Source organism: Plectropomus leopardus, chromosome 16 (genome assembly GCF_008729295.1).
Source record: "Plectropomus leopardus isolate mb chromosome 16, YSFRI_Pleo_2.0, whole genome shotgun sequence".
NCBI classification, from domain to species: Eukaryota; Metazoa; Chordata; class Actinopteri; order Perciformes; family Serranidae; genus Plectropomus; species Plectropomus leopardus.
In genome coordinates, this window is record NC_056478.1 from 19,509,420 (window position 1) to 19,521,700 (window position 12,281).

A 12,281-nucleotide genomic window follows, 5' to 3' on the forward strand; every position below is an offset into this window, starting at 1 on the left:
AAGTTCAGCTGGGGTAAATAGTCTCAAACAGATCCATTCTACAAAACAAATTACTCCTCCTGCCTTCTCCTGTTATCATCCCATGATACTTAAAGCAAATTGGCTTGTTCTCATCTGAAAGCTATTGGATTTTTATTGGCTGAAATCTGGCTTACTGTCCGCTATATCCTTTCTTTATTTCCTGCCCCCTGACAGAGGTCTTTTTTTTTGTTTTCAAGGATAGCAGTCATTTTTTTGGCTACCTGTTTCATATTTATTTCTTGCCACTGTAAAGGCAGCGGCCAGCCTTACAGATAACTGATGTGGTCTGTATTTACAGCTGGGGCATGCTGAAGCTATTGAGTGGTTTTTCCAGGCAGGAAAATCAATAAAAGATGATAATGTTATGATACAAAGAGATGCAACCGTTAGATCCTGCAGCCTGAAAGAGAACGAATCACATGTTGGGACACGTTTAATGTACACTGGTGTTGGTGTGTGTGTGTGTGTGTGTGTGTGTGTGTGTGTGTGTGTGTTTGTCTATATGAGCAATGCAATCTAGTTGATTTGCAAAATTGAAACAAAAACAGAATTATATGTGTGAATGTATGTTCCATGCAAAAGTCGTTCTTATGTATATAAATTATGGGCGACACTTTGGTCCAAACATGATGGCACAAGCCGCACATTATTGGACAATTTTAACCCCAATTTGTCACCAACGCATTCTGGGAAATCATGCAGTCTGAACCAAGTAATGCAAACAAAAATATAGAGACATAGATGTCTCATTGGCCGCTGGATCATTAGCGTTGCTACCATATTGGAATAAGCAAGACTTTCCTGTAAACAGTTACAAGTAAATGGGGCAGCTGCAGTTTTTATGGCAGCAGTGTTGATCTATTGCTGTGAAGGGCTTACATAGCCAACGTGCCGTCCATGTATAGCCTATATATCCATGATGCAAGGTGAGGAAAGGTGTGGGACAAAAGTTTAATCTACATCATGCTAATAGACATGATGCTCACAATGCATGAGCCAAGTTGATTCTTTTTTTTTTGTAAATTTTAGTCGAACAGTAGTCTCACCAGATTGTGGCAAGGCTATAAGCCTGCCATTAACCAGCTAATATAGACTGGTATTCTTCTCCCCTTTCACCATCTGCATCTTACTGTTCTCAAAATACCCTTTGCTACAACATCAACCTCCAAGCTAACAACTTACATGCTGAAAATGCAAAGTTTTGACGAAGATTTGAATCGTGCAATAAGGCATGCCTGCTTTGTTCTATTAATTGTTGTAAAAATCTACAACGATACAAAAACATCTTGTGAATGCTGCTCATAAAAGCCCAGACTCAATTTGTAGGACTCTCATGCTCAATTTGAAGTTGTTATGATGTTATGTTAAATTGGAGTTGATTCGCTACATCTTTTTACCCAGGAAGTGACGGTCACAAATGCACTCATCTGTTTCACCTCACATTGGCCTCTGTGATATCGTTGTAGTAATGTACTGCAAGAACCACATGCAGCCATTATGAAATCATGTTCGTCTTTTCTTATCGGTTCAAGTTGGATCACACAGTTGACATGCATCAGTTAATGTCTATTTCTGTCTTTTGTGGAAAATTGCCCATTTTAACGACAGTGCTCGCTTTCTCGTGTACAAATGTTCCACCAAAAACCAATTCCCTCCCAACACTGTTTTGCAAGATCACAGTCGCTGCATCCTCAGCGTACCGCCACCGAAGAAGATTATAATTGGTTTAAAGAATTATAAACCATCCAGAGCTTTTTTTTCTCACTAATAGCAGAATGATAACATGTGCTTCCAGACCTTTCTCTCGAGGTGAGAAAGCACTGCATCGATAGGTTCGACTTAGCAAGACCAATCAAACAATAGCTGTTAGTACACTGCTTGAGACTTTTAAATCCATCAACCATATCCGCTCATCCTCGATGATCATAGCACTTAACATGTTGCCTAATTTAATGGTGTGGTACATCAATGTGTTTTTAATATTGCTCTGACAACATCAAAGGTCTGTGGCAAAGAGGCTTGATATTAGAGTCAATTTATGGTTGGTTTTGGTCTCTGTGGGATTTTCTTATAACAAGAGAAATGGGATTAGAGCCAGTGTTATTCTTTGTGCAGAGCTTGTTATCTTGTTACCACATCCTCACTTTAGCTGCAAATTAATTATTTCAGTGTCAGAAGACTGAGCTGACAAATGCTGCCGGGAGAAATGGCGATACTATTAACTTCCTCCACATTTTAGCTGTGAATATATCATCCTAATTTCTTTCCGGGCCATTTGACCTGGAGTTTCTCCATCTCTAGATTTCTAAATTCTCCAGATTCAACATGTTGGACAGAGTTAAATGTCACGAGCCCATAACCTCCAGCGGGTTTTGACTTTTGTTCCAATACAGGAGAAAGCCTGGAAAATCAGTTTGAAAAGCCACAAATCTTATGACCTGGTAAAGTACTTGTTGAGTCACTGATAGTGATCAACAACCCCATTAACCATCCACAGAAATATTGCGGTCACTTGGAGTTATGGGACAAGTATTTTTTCCAAATAATCCACAAATGAAATCAGCATCATTACAATCACATCTGTCAAAAAAGATCAGTATCTACTAAATAGATTTTTAAAAGAGCTGTTTTGAGTGATAACCTAATTACTTGATCTTTTTTAAAATGTATGTGTGTTTAAGACATTTTATCATCTGACTTATTTTTTATTATACATAAAGTGAAGAGGATTTACAGCTGAGAGGACTTGGAGAAAGTGACTTCATGCGAGTTGATGTTTGCCAGATCAAATAAATCATAATAATTTTAGATTTAGTTTTTGAAGTTGCTCCGATGAAGATGCATTAATCTCTAGAGGATGATTCTGGGAGGAGATGCAGATAAGTCTTCTTTAGTGATAAATGACTTTCTGGCAGACGAGGAGAGTCTTCACTCGGCCAGCAGACGTTTTTTAAAATCATATCACTACGAACACAAGCACTCACACACTTGTGCTAGTCCGTTGAAGGCTTTATGAGAAATTTGAAAACAAAAAACAAGTGGAGGTCTATCTGTGATAACGTCTTGTGTTGATGCTTTAAAGGAGATTCAGCAGAATTGACAGTTTGGTTAAGCTTTTAGTGCCAAGCCCTCTGTTCTCACAATCGTTACAATAGCAGATTTAACTTGAATCTCTTTTGGGAATTTTCAAAACAAAAGCGCTTGATTTCAGACAGAGGTGACCAAAAGCAGACCTCTCATTATTCGATGATTTTGCCGGCTGAAATGACAACCATGGAGAGCAGATTTTATCAGCTGTACCAATGTTAGCTCCATTACTTGGTTGTTTACACCATCTATGGCTGACTTTTTACATTTAGAATCTTAAAAATGTACTCAATAGCTACAAAAAAGTTTTTGTGTTAAAAGCTTGAAACTCAAGTTGTCTGTCCTTGGCCTAAGTCAGCATCCTTGATGATTAATATACAGTACAAGGAAATAAAAAGGCAGTAATGGGCCTCATCCACCAGCATCTTCAGTTTTTCATCTTCAGTCCTACAAAAAGTCTTTTTCAGATTTACAATGTTTTCTTAAACTGCAGTATTGCTCACATCTATCTTCTCATTATGATGAATCCGATTGTCCTCGTAAATAGAAAGCACTTGCCAGTAGGTCTTAATATAGTGCTGCTAGAATGAGTCCTTAACTCAGAAATGAGTTTTGACACTCCCGGTTCCCACGTCTTAAAGCCAGTGGATTTTTGGTTAGAAGCCAGAAATAAATATGTATCAGATCAGGTCAGGTTACTTTATTTGTACCTGTAAGTAGATTTTGTTTGCAGTATAAAGTGCAAAGCATCCATGAACACAGACACCACAGACAACATACAGGATAAAACATGACAAGAAGAAGAAAAAGATTAAAGATAAAACATTTAAAGTGCCTCAGTGCTGATCAAAATGTTAAATATGTAATAAACACCAATAAAAACACTGAACTACGAAACCAAACCTTAAAATAAAAAATAAAAAAATAAAAAAACTACGAATAAAGAAATCATGAATAAAGGTTTCTAAAGACAAATACATGTAAATGTCTAAAGACAAACAGAAGTATAATAGACATTAATTAAATGTTTTTTCAGTGTTAAATTGCTCAGTGGGAACAGTCTTGATTTTACTGCATTCCCGTTCACACCACTTCAGTGTAGCGAAACTTGGAGATTTGCAGGCCTGCTGGGCTTACTTTTGGTTGCTAAGCTGTCGTTGTTTGAGTGAACGGTCGCTTCACCTCATAAAGTGATCGAGTGTCGCCCATCACTGAGCAGCACCTGGGCCTGAACGTACAGTAGCCGCCCCTGTGTCCTGCAAAGAGGGGGAATACAGGTCCACTGTGGCGGGATGTTGACCCCAGTCTCCTCCACCCACTTCCCCTGATGGACAGTACGTCTCCTCTGCAGGTGTGCATCAGCCTCATAAAGAGATGTCTGTGTGCGTCATGTTTGCCCTCTGCCCGTTTCATCATTAACGTATCGGAATGAGAAAAAAAGCGCTGTGGGGGGAAAGCGACCGGCCTTCTAGGTTTACCAATTTATGAAGCAGCTTTCATGAGTGAGGGGGGCCCCCGCTGCAGTTCCTGTCAAACACACGGCTGTCTGTTTGCGAAGGGAGCGCTCGCGGTCTGCCCATGCTGGCTTGTTGCCCCATGTCTGTGCACTCCCCCCCCGTTTGCAACCCCGTATACACACCACTAACTGCACATTCGCTCTTTTTTTGTCTCTCACGCCTCCCCACAGCCCTACAATCCCTTTAATTCTCCCTCGTTCCCAATCTTTCGTCCGCCTTCACCCTCGCCTGGAATGTTTTTACACAGAGGGAAAATAAACCGCCATATATACCAACGCCCGGCACTCAAATCTCCTCTATTTAGAGCGTGATTCAGAGCATTAGGGATGAAGAGGAGAGGCGAGGAAGAGTGCAGGGCAGCCGACATGCAATTGTAAACTTAGCTGCCTTGGAAATGTTTACCTGGACGTCCAGTGTCATACTTTCCTTGGGTGTTGCTGTTCCTCTCTCTGCGCCCGCAGAATGGTGCCTTTGTGAGTGAGAGTTCAGCACCTTGCTGGCCCCTCGGCTAGTCTTTCAAGAAAAATGCTTCATCATATCCCTGCACGAGAGGAACGGCTCTTACCTGGGCCCCCAAAACTCCATGTGACAATCACTGCCGCTGTACTTATTTGTCTAAACCCTTAGGAAATGTGTTTTTAAATCATGCTAATCCACCCCTTTCTTGCCTGATGTGTTTTCATGTGTTAAATTAGGAGGAAGTGCACTTCAATTGCATTTACCTGCTCGGGCCACTCAGAGCAGATTTGCTTTGGCACCCGCTGAGCCGGGTGTTTCTTTTTACAGGACCAACTTTCGTGTGTTACATAATGAAATGACTGATGAAGGAGTGAAAGCATAGTCAGAAATGGAAAAAGAATTTATCCTTGCCAAAATAATTTCCACACCATATCCATCGAGTTGAAGTCACAAACGGTTCCAGAGGGATTTCAGTATTTTCGTCACAAGCCTTTGGCTGCACCGCGCTCTGTGGTTCACTTTGGCTTCGTTCTCATCTCTGTTCTGCTTCCAGTTCTTGGATTGGCATATGTAAATGTAAAATGTCATATAAATTTATCTGTGATTTTTGTTTTACATCTAATGTCACCATGTAATCAACAAAGGAACATGTGCAGTGTTTCTGCTATGAGTTTGTAGCAGAGGTTGTGAGGTATCCGTAAAGATGCTCAGCTGGCTGTTGACTTTTTGTCTTTGATAACGTATGAGTCTGCAAACTGAAGAAATAACAACTTGAAAATGTTCATGTGCAAGTGTTAAGCAAATACCCAAACCATGCATCTTCCTTCTCATTCCAGCTTTAGAGCTACTTAGTGTAGAATGAAGGGAAGTCAATGGTTAATCTTTAATCAGTTAACCATCCAGAATATTTTTGACCTGCCGCGCATGTCGGTCTATAGGTTCAAATTAATCGACAGACTGACATGCATAACCGATAAGAGTTTTCTGCTACTCTTTGGTTTTCTGCACACCATCTGGATCTGGTGGGAGACATCCAAAATAAAAAGCCCTCTGCTCACCGTCCAGTCTCCACTGGTTGGTTAGCCGCTCTGCACTGTGCATTGTGCATCAACTGTATCCAGTGGTAGCCAGCTAGTGGTCAATCGACAATTACTGGCGGTAACGCTGTCCTGACCCAACAGCATTGCTGTGAAAACATTGTGTCCACCACCCGGTCTCCTCCCAGGTCTCCCTGGTGAGTAAGTGGCTCAATTTTGGGCCCAAACCCCTTTTTCGCATCACTGTCAGCACCACTGGCAGTGTCAGCATGGGTAGTGGTGGTAACATGGTTAACAATGTAAAAGAGGTTTTGTGGCTCAAAATGAAGCCATTTACTCACCGGGGCGACCCAGGGGGAAGCCAGAGGGTGAGCACAACGTTTCCACAACGTTTCCACAACACTTTGCAACGGCGTTACAGCAGTAATCACAATTGAGCTGTTTTACTAGCTGACTTAGCTCCCACCTTGAGCAACACATTCACATCCCAAAGTGTGGGACCTCTGCGCCTACATATTATGCTCATTTAGGTTATGGGATGGCACTACGGTGATGTCAACACAAGCATATAGTGGGATGGCGCTGCCTGTGGTTATGTTTAGACAACACAGGAACGGGCTATCAAAAGCCAAAATTAGCCAAAACTGACATTCTTAGTAAAATGGGTTTTTTATAGCATGTTTAATATTGTTCTGAAGGTTTAGGTTTTAGTTGTAATCCAAGTCATTAATTGGTAATAAAAATAGTTTCAGTTCTTGTTCACATGCAGCCGCAGAGATTACGGCGCCCCTGATATCCTGAGAAGCTCCCAGTTACGTAACAAGGAGAGCGGACACACAGGAGCCACCTCTGCAGACGGGAGTTCTCGATCTGAATCGTTAAAGTCGTTGAGATCCTCTGACTGATTTTGGGAGTGGGGGCCTCAGGGTCGCTGAGTCTTCAGGGGCCTTCGGGGGGCACAGAGCGTCCCTCAGGCCAAGGCCAACTGGGGTCAGTTTACCATGCACCAGTGCAACAGACCCAGGGCCCATCAGATAAGATGTCCCAGGACATTCCTGAGTGTCGGGCCCCCTCCTCCAGGGCCCGAGCAGGGATTCCACCGGAGCGTTGGGGAAACGGCTCCCTCTGGAATGCCGGGATTTGATTGATCCATCGGAGGATCAGAATGAACCTACAGAGCTGATCTAGACTCTGGTCCTTTTCTGCAGATACAGAGGAAAAACCTTAGCTAATATTATGAGGAATTAGTTGTTCTGTGTTTTCAGCGCTGTCACACTTAAGAATACTCTTTGTTTTTGTTCCAGCAATAGAAAACTGTTGGGCATGCTCTGATTCATATAAACATAGACAAACTCACATGAGAGAACATTTCTCTAACAATCGTCTGGAGCGTTCAGGTTTGTTTTCTTGAATGAGCTTTGCATTAGCTGCACTTCCCAGAGATCGTGGGTCAACCGGTGCACTGATGTCTATTTCTGTAGCTTTTCTCTTGATGTGGTTTGAGTATTTGACTGTAGCAATATTCATTTGTCAATTCGTGGTAGTTACTTGTCGCTGCTCTTGCTGACAAATCAGTCCAACTGCTTGTTTCCTGCATGTTTTTGTTTCAACAACCCACTGTTGCTGCAGTTGAATATCAAATGCATTACGAGGATGATCCTCAGTATACGAGTGTCAGTCTGCAGCCCGACGTTGTGTTTTCTTTCAGCATGTTGTGTGTGTGTGTGTGTGTGTGTAATGGTATTGTTTAGTGTAGTCTGAACTTGCTCACTATATTTTTATTTTTTCATCTTTTCACTCTTCGTTCTGTTTCTATCTTAATTTTTTTACTTTTTTTGCCTTTTATACTTCTTGGCAGTTTTTTGCTGCATAGAGGACAGAGTGCCTTTAAAGCTCCCATTGGTCCTGCCAATCAAACTCTAAACCCACAAATTTTGTGTGCTGAAAAAGGTATTTTAGCTCGGCATGCTTCAACAGTCTGAATCCCAGAGGCAGATGATGGGCATGCAAATTTGCATTGGGGTTTTCTCCATCACATTTACTGGAAAACCTGTAATTCATGTAACAAAGTGGATACATGTAAATATTAGTGCTACCCAAAGCAGTGACATCCATCTCCATCCCTCCACAAATGGTCCCCTGCATGTCGGCGTACCCTCTAACACCTGGAAGCTCTTTCTCTTTCTTCATCCAATACATGAAAAAAACAAAAAAACAAAAGGGTCACAAATGTTCAAATAGATATCCTTCATTTACACCATTTTGTGGTTCAAGACCAGGCAACATTGTTTAGGTTCCAGAGAGACTGGGTCTGTGGCCAGTGATAATCATTCATTCATTCAGTCTTTTGTAGGAATGATAGAAACGTGACTCATCAATTAATCATTTACTTTTTACTACATTTATGGGTTCACTGCCATCACTTATATCAGTGGTTGGTCAGCTTCAGATACCAAAGCAATGAGGCACTCTGTAGCAGCAGTATACGCACTAGGTAGTGGAAAATTTTTTAAAAAGCTTCAAGCAGCTGCCATAGTATGCCTATAAAGAGCATGAAAGTCCGCATAACTCCGGACTTTCAGCCAGGAGACCACTGTTTGTGTCCCAAAAGTCAACCAAGTTATTTCAACAATGTAGTGTGTGTGTGTGTGTGTGTGTGTGTGTGTGTGTGTGTTTAGCATAGTACGCTAGTGCCTTACTGTATATAGGGTGACATATGTCATGTAATGTTACATTATATTGGAAACAAATGGTATTGTATATTGTTTTTTCCGAAACGTAACTGCATGCATTTATTGCCATTAGCTTTAGGAAGTTAAACTTAAAATGAAGTTATTGTTTTTTTTTAACCTACATTCTAAGCTATTGAAGAGATTTGTTTTTCAGTTTTTATTCGTTTATTTCAAACATATAAAAGAAAATAAAGAAATATTATACAAAAAAAGACACACAAAAAAAGTTATATTTACAGACAATGAAAAACATAAAGCAAAAGAAATGGGACAACTTATTAAATCCCAACCCTTCTCCATAAATCATTGATTTTGATTAACAGCTTCCTTATTAATTTAAACCTACACTCTAATTAACTAAACATATATGCATACACCCACATACCCAAAATATCCACATTTTTACATTATTTTTTACAGAAAAAAGAGGAAGATAACTCAGGAAAAAATAAATAATAGGTAACCAAATAAATAAACAGTAACCCCTGTGATTGTCAAACCCCCTCTTCATCCCTGTGCCCTGTGAAAATCATGTTTTTATGCATTATTTTAAACTGATTTATGTTTGGACATTGTTTTAGCATATAACAATTGCAAATTGACACAATGTCCCTGAACTGAAAAATGCCATAGCTTGACGTATAGGGCCACCGACCAAGCATTAAAATTTGAGACTTTGGGAATGAGAATGTGTTGTCTGTGAAAAACACTCATTTTAAGTTTAGAGAACTCAAGGGAACATCATTAAGCTGTTTGTTCTGTTAGACCAAGGGTCAAAATCCTTAAAATAATTCAATTTAAAATAACATAAAAGAGCAAATATCAAATTCCCCAAATAGCAGAGAGCAAATAGCAGAGAAAATATCAGCACGTATTTGGTTTTACTTAAACAGTATCTCAACAGTTATTAAAAAGTTGCATTTTCTGCCAGTCAGCTCATTGATTCATTGATATTTATGGCTGACCAGAGGAGATCTGAGGAGCTCTTATGTTTTGCCTTGAAACCAAACAAAACAAACTAACAAACCAGGACAGTCAAAGCTGCTGGAAATGATTCTTAAAAGCATTGAATGGAATAAAGTTCAAAGTTTTCAGCACCTCAAAAACAGACAGCTGTTGAGGATTTTTGAATGCATATTTTTAGGCCCCAGCTGGTAGAAATCTTGTAATACTTCACATAAGACTCTGTGAAAACCCGTCTGAGGTGGTTTATTTTCTTTGCCCACCAGTTGGCTCAAAACGCCTGTAGACATATTCTTTGTGTGTAAAGATTAGCATACTTGCATAAGACAGCATTTTGGTCATTAGAGGTTATTTTAAGTCAAGGGAAGTGATATTGTTTATTTTTGAACACATGCTTGTGATATTTCTAGAAAATCTCAAACTGAGCTAAAACAGCCTGGTCCTGTTTGGTGAAACCGTGGTATGAGATGTGAAATTCAGATCAGCAGCGTCTCACCACAAATTAACTTCACCTTGGATTTTATGCCATGACTGCAAGCTTTTTGTTTGTTTGTCTGAAAACCCACATTTAAAGTAAAACATTAACAAATGTTCATTTTAAACAAAATCGGGCTCCAAATGGGCATCAACATTTGTCTGTTTTACTTTAGTAATAAAGAAGAGAGAAATAATGGAATCAATAAAGTAGGACACAAACAAAATGTCTGCTTGTTTTTGTTTGGTAGTGGAGTTGGGTAGATTTCCTTTTCTGCTGATCTGATCCAGTGTACAAGCTTAAACCGGTTTAATTTCATGCGAAACAGCTGAACCGACATTTGTTTTATGACACATGGCAAATAAAAAAGCAGCTTACACAAGCAACTGATGGCGTCGCAGCGCTAAATTCAACTTGCATTGGTGATCAGCAATATGACAACGTGATTAACGTACTCTCGTACAATCAAAAAAGCCACTAGTGTTTGACCGGCTGTGTCCAATTTACTGTTGAGCCAAAGCCGCCAGCATGAATGAGATCAAATTTCAATTGCAGTGGGAGGGGAGAGGAGTGGTGCCTAATGTGGTTGTTTACTAGAAAGTTTGTATGTTTTTTGGGGTGACAAGACAAGACATGGCAGAGCTGAAAATACACTAATGCTGCAGCAGCATGGCGTAGGCTGTGCCAATATGGCAATATTTCATAGCTGAAGCTGACGAAAGAGATGAGCCCAAACACATTATGTGTCCGGCTGATTGTGGTGCTCACACTCTCTGCTCCTTCTTTTATTTATGGTGTGTCCCATTTGTACTGGGAAGATGAAATTTAAAGTCCCTAGTTGAAAATTTCAACTGGCACGGCCCCTGAAGTCAGGTTTCTAACTCGGAAAGTCAGAGGAACCTCACCAACCCCGACCTCAGAATCCAATACAGCTGCTCCGTGCATTAACAGCAGTGAAAGCTGCAGTAATATTGTGTTTATTGACTATTAAATCAGTCATGCACACAGTACTGTCAAATGCCTATCTGTGGATATTTTGCTATGGTGTTTGTATGTGCAAAATGCAGCATAATCCACTGTTATCAACTGGCATTGCTTACAAAACTGGCACCAACTGGCATTGCGAACAACATCTTGGGTTTTCTGACTTGTTGTAGGCTTCTGGAATGCAGTCAACTCTAGTGAAACTCTAGTGAAACTATAGCGAGTATTACTTTCACTACAGCTCTGTGTTTTTATTACAAGCACCAATCTTCAGCATGTGGAGCTTGACAGATCTAAGCTATGATTGGATAATCACAGTTTGTGGGAGGGGTTTAGATAGTGATTATTTTGTCACTTTCTGGGAGTAAAATCAGCAGCACCTGAATAGGAAACCACACAGGGCAAATCAGTGTTTTAGTTAACACCCCCTTTATTAAAACAGGCAGGTAACACCTGCATTATACCATTGTTCTCCCGCAGTGACACCTTTCCCTCTCGCTCACCAGGTGTCAAATATTGCATAAGCGCTGTTGCTCAACGGGCACGCCATATCTGCAAAAAAAAAAGCCATAACGAACATTTACATAATGAAGACATGAAACCATTACACTAACAATTTCAGATATTCCATTTCTGAAAAGGTCTTGTATAAGTGCTGCAGATTTCCATCAGATAAGCAACATGGCAGCACTGAGCCTCATGCCTCATCCTAAGAGACAAGTTTGCCTGCTGCTTGTTTGAAGCTGCAGTCAAAATGTCTCTCGTTTACTCCACTTAAAAGACGGCAGAGGACGGAGGGAGCGTGATCTTCTGTGTCTCCAAGTGCAGAGACCGAGAAAGTGCCAAAAACACTGGAGTTGCCAAAATACTTGCTCTATGTCATCATAATCACTAATATCCATTCATGTGTTGGATGGTAGGACATTACTTTGAACAGACGCTGATATAATTTAAGAGCAAATCCCCTCTCTGTATCCAACGGGGAAATGGGGAACTAGTCATGCAT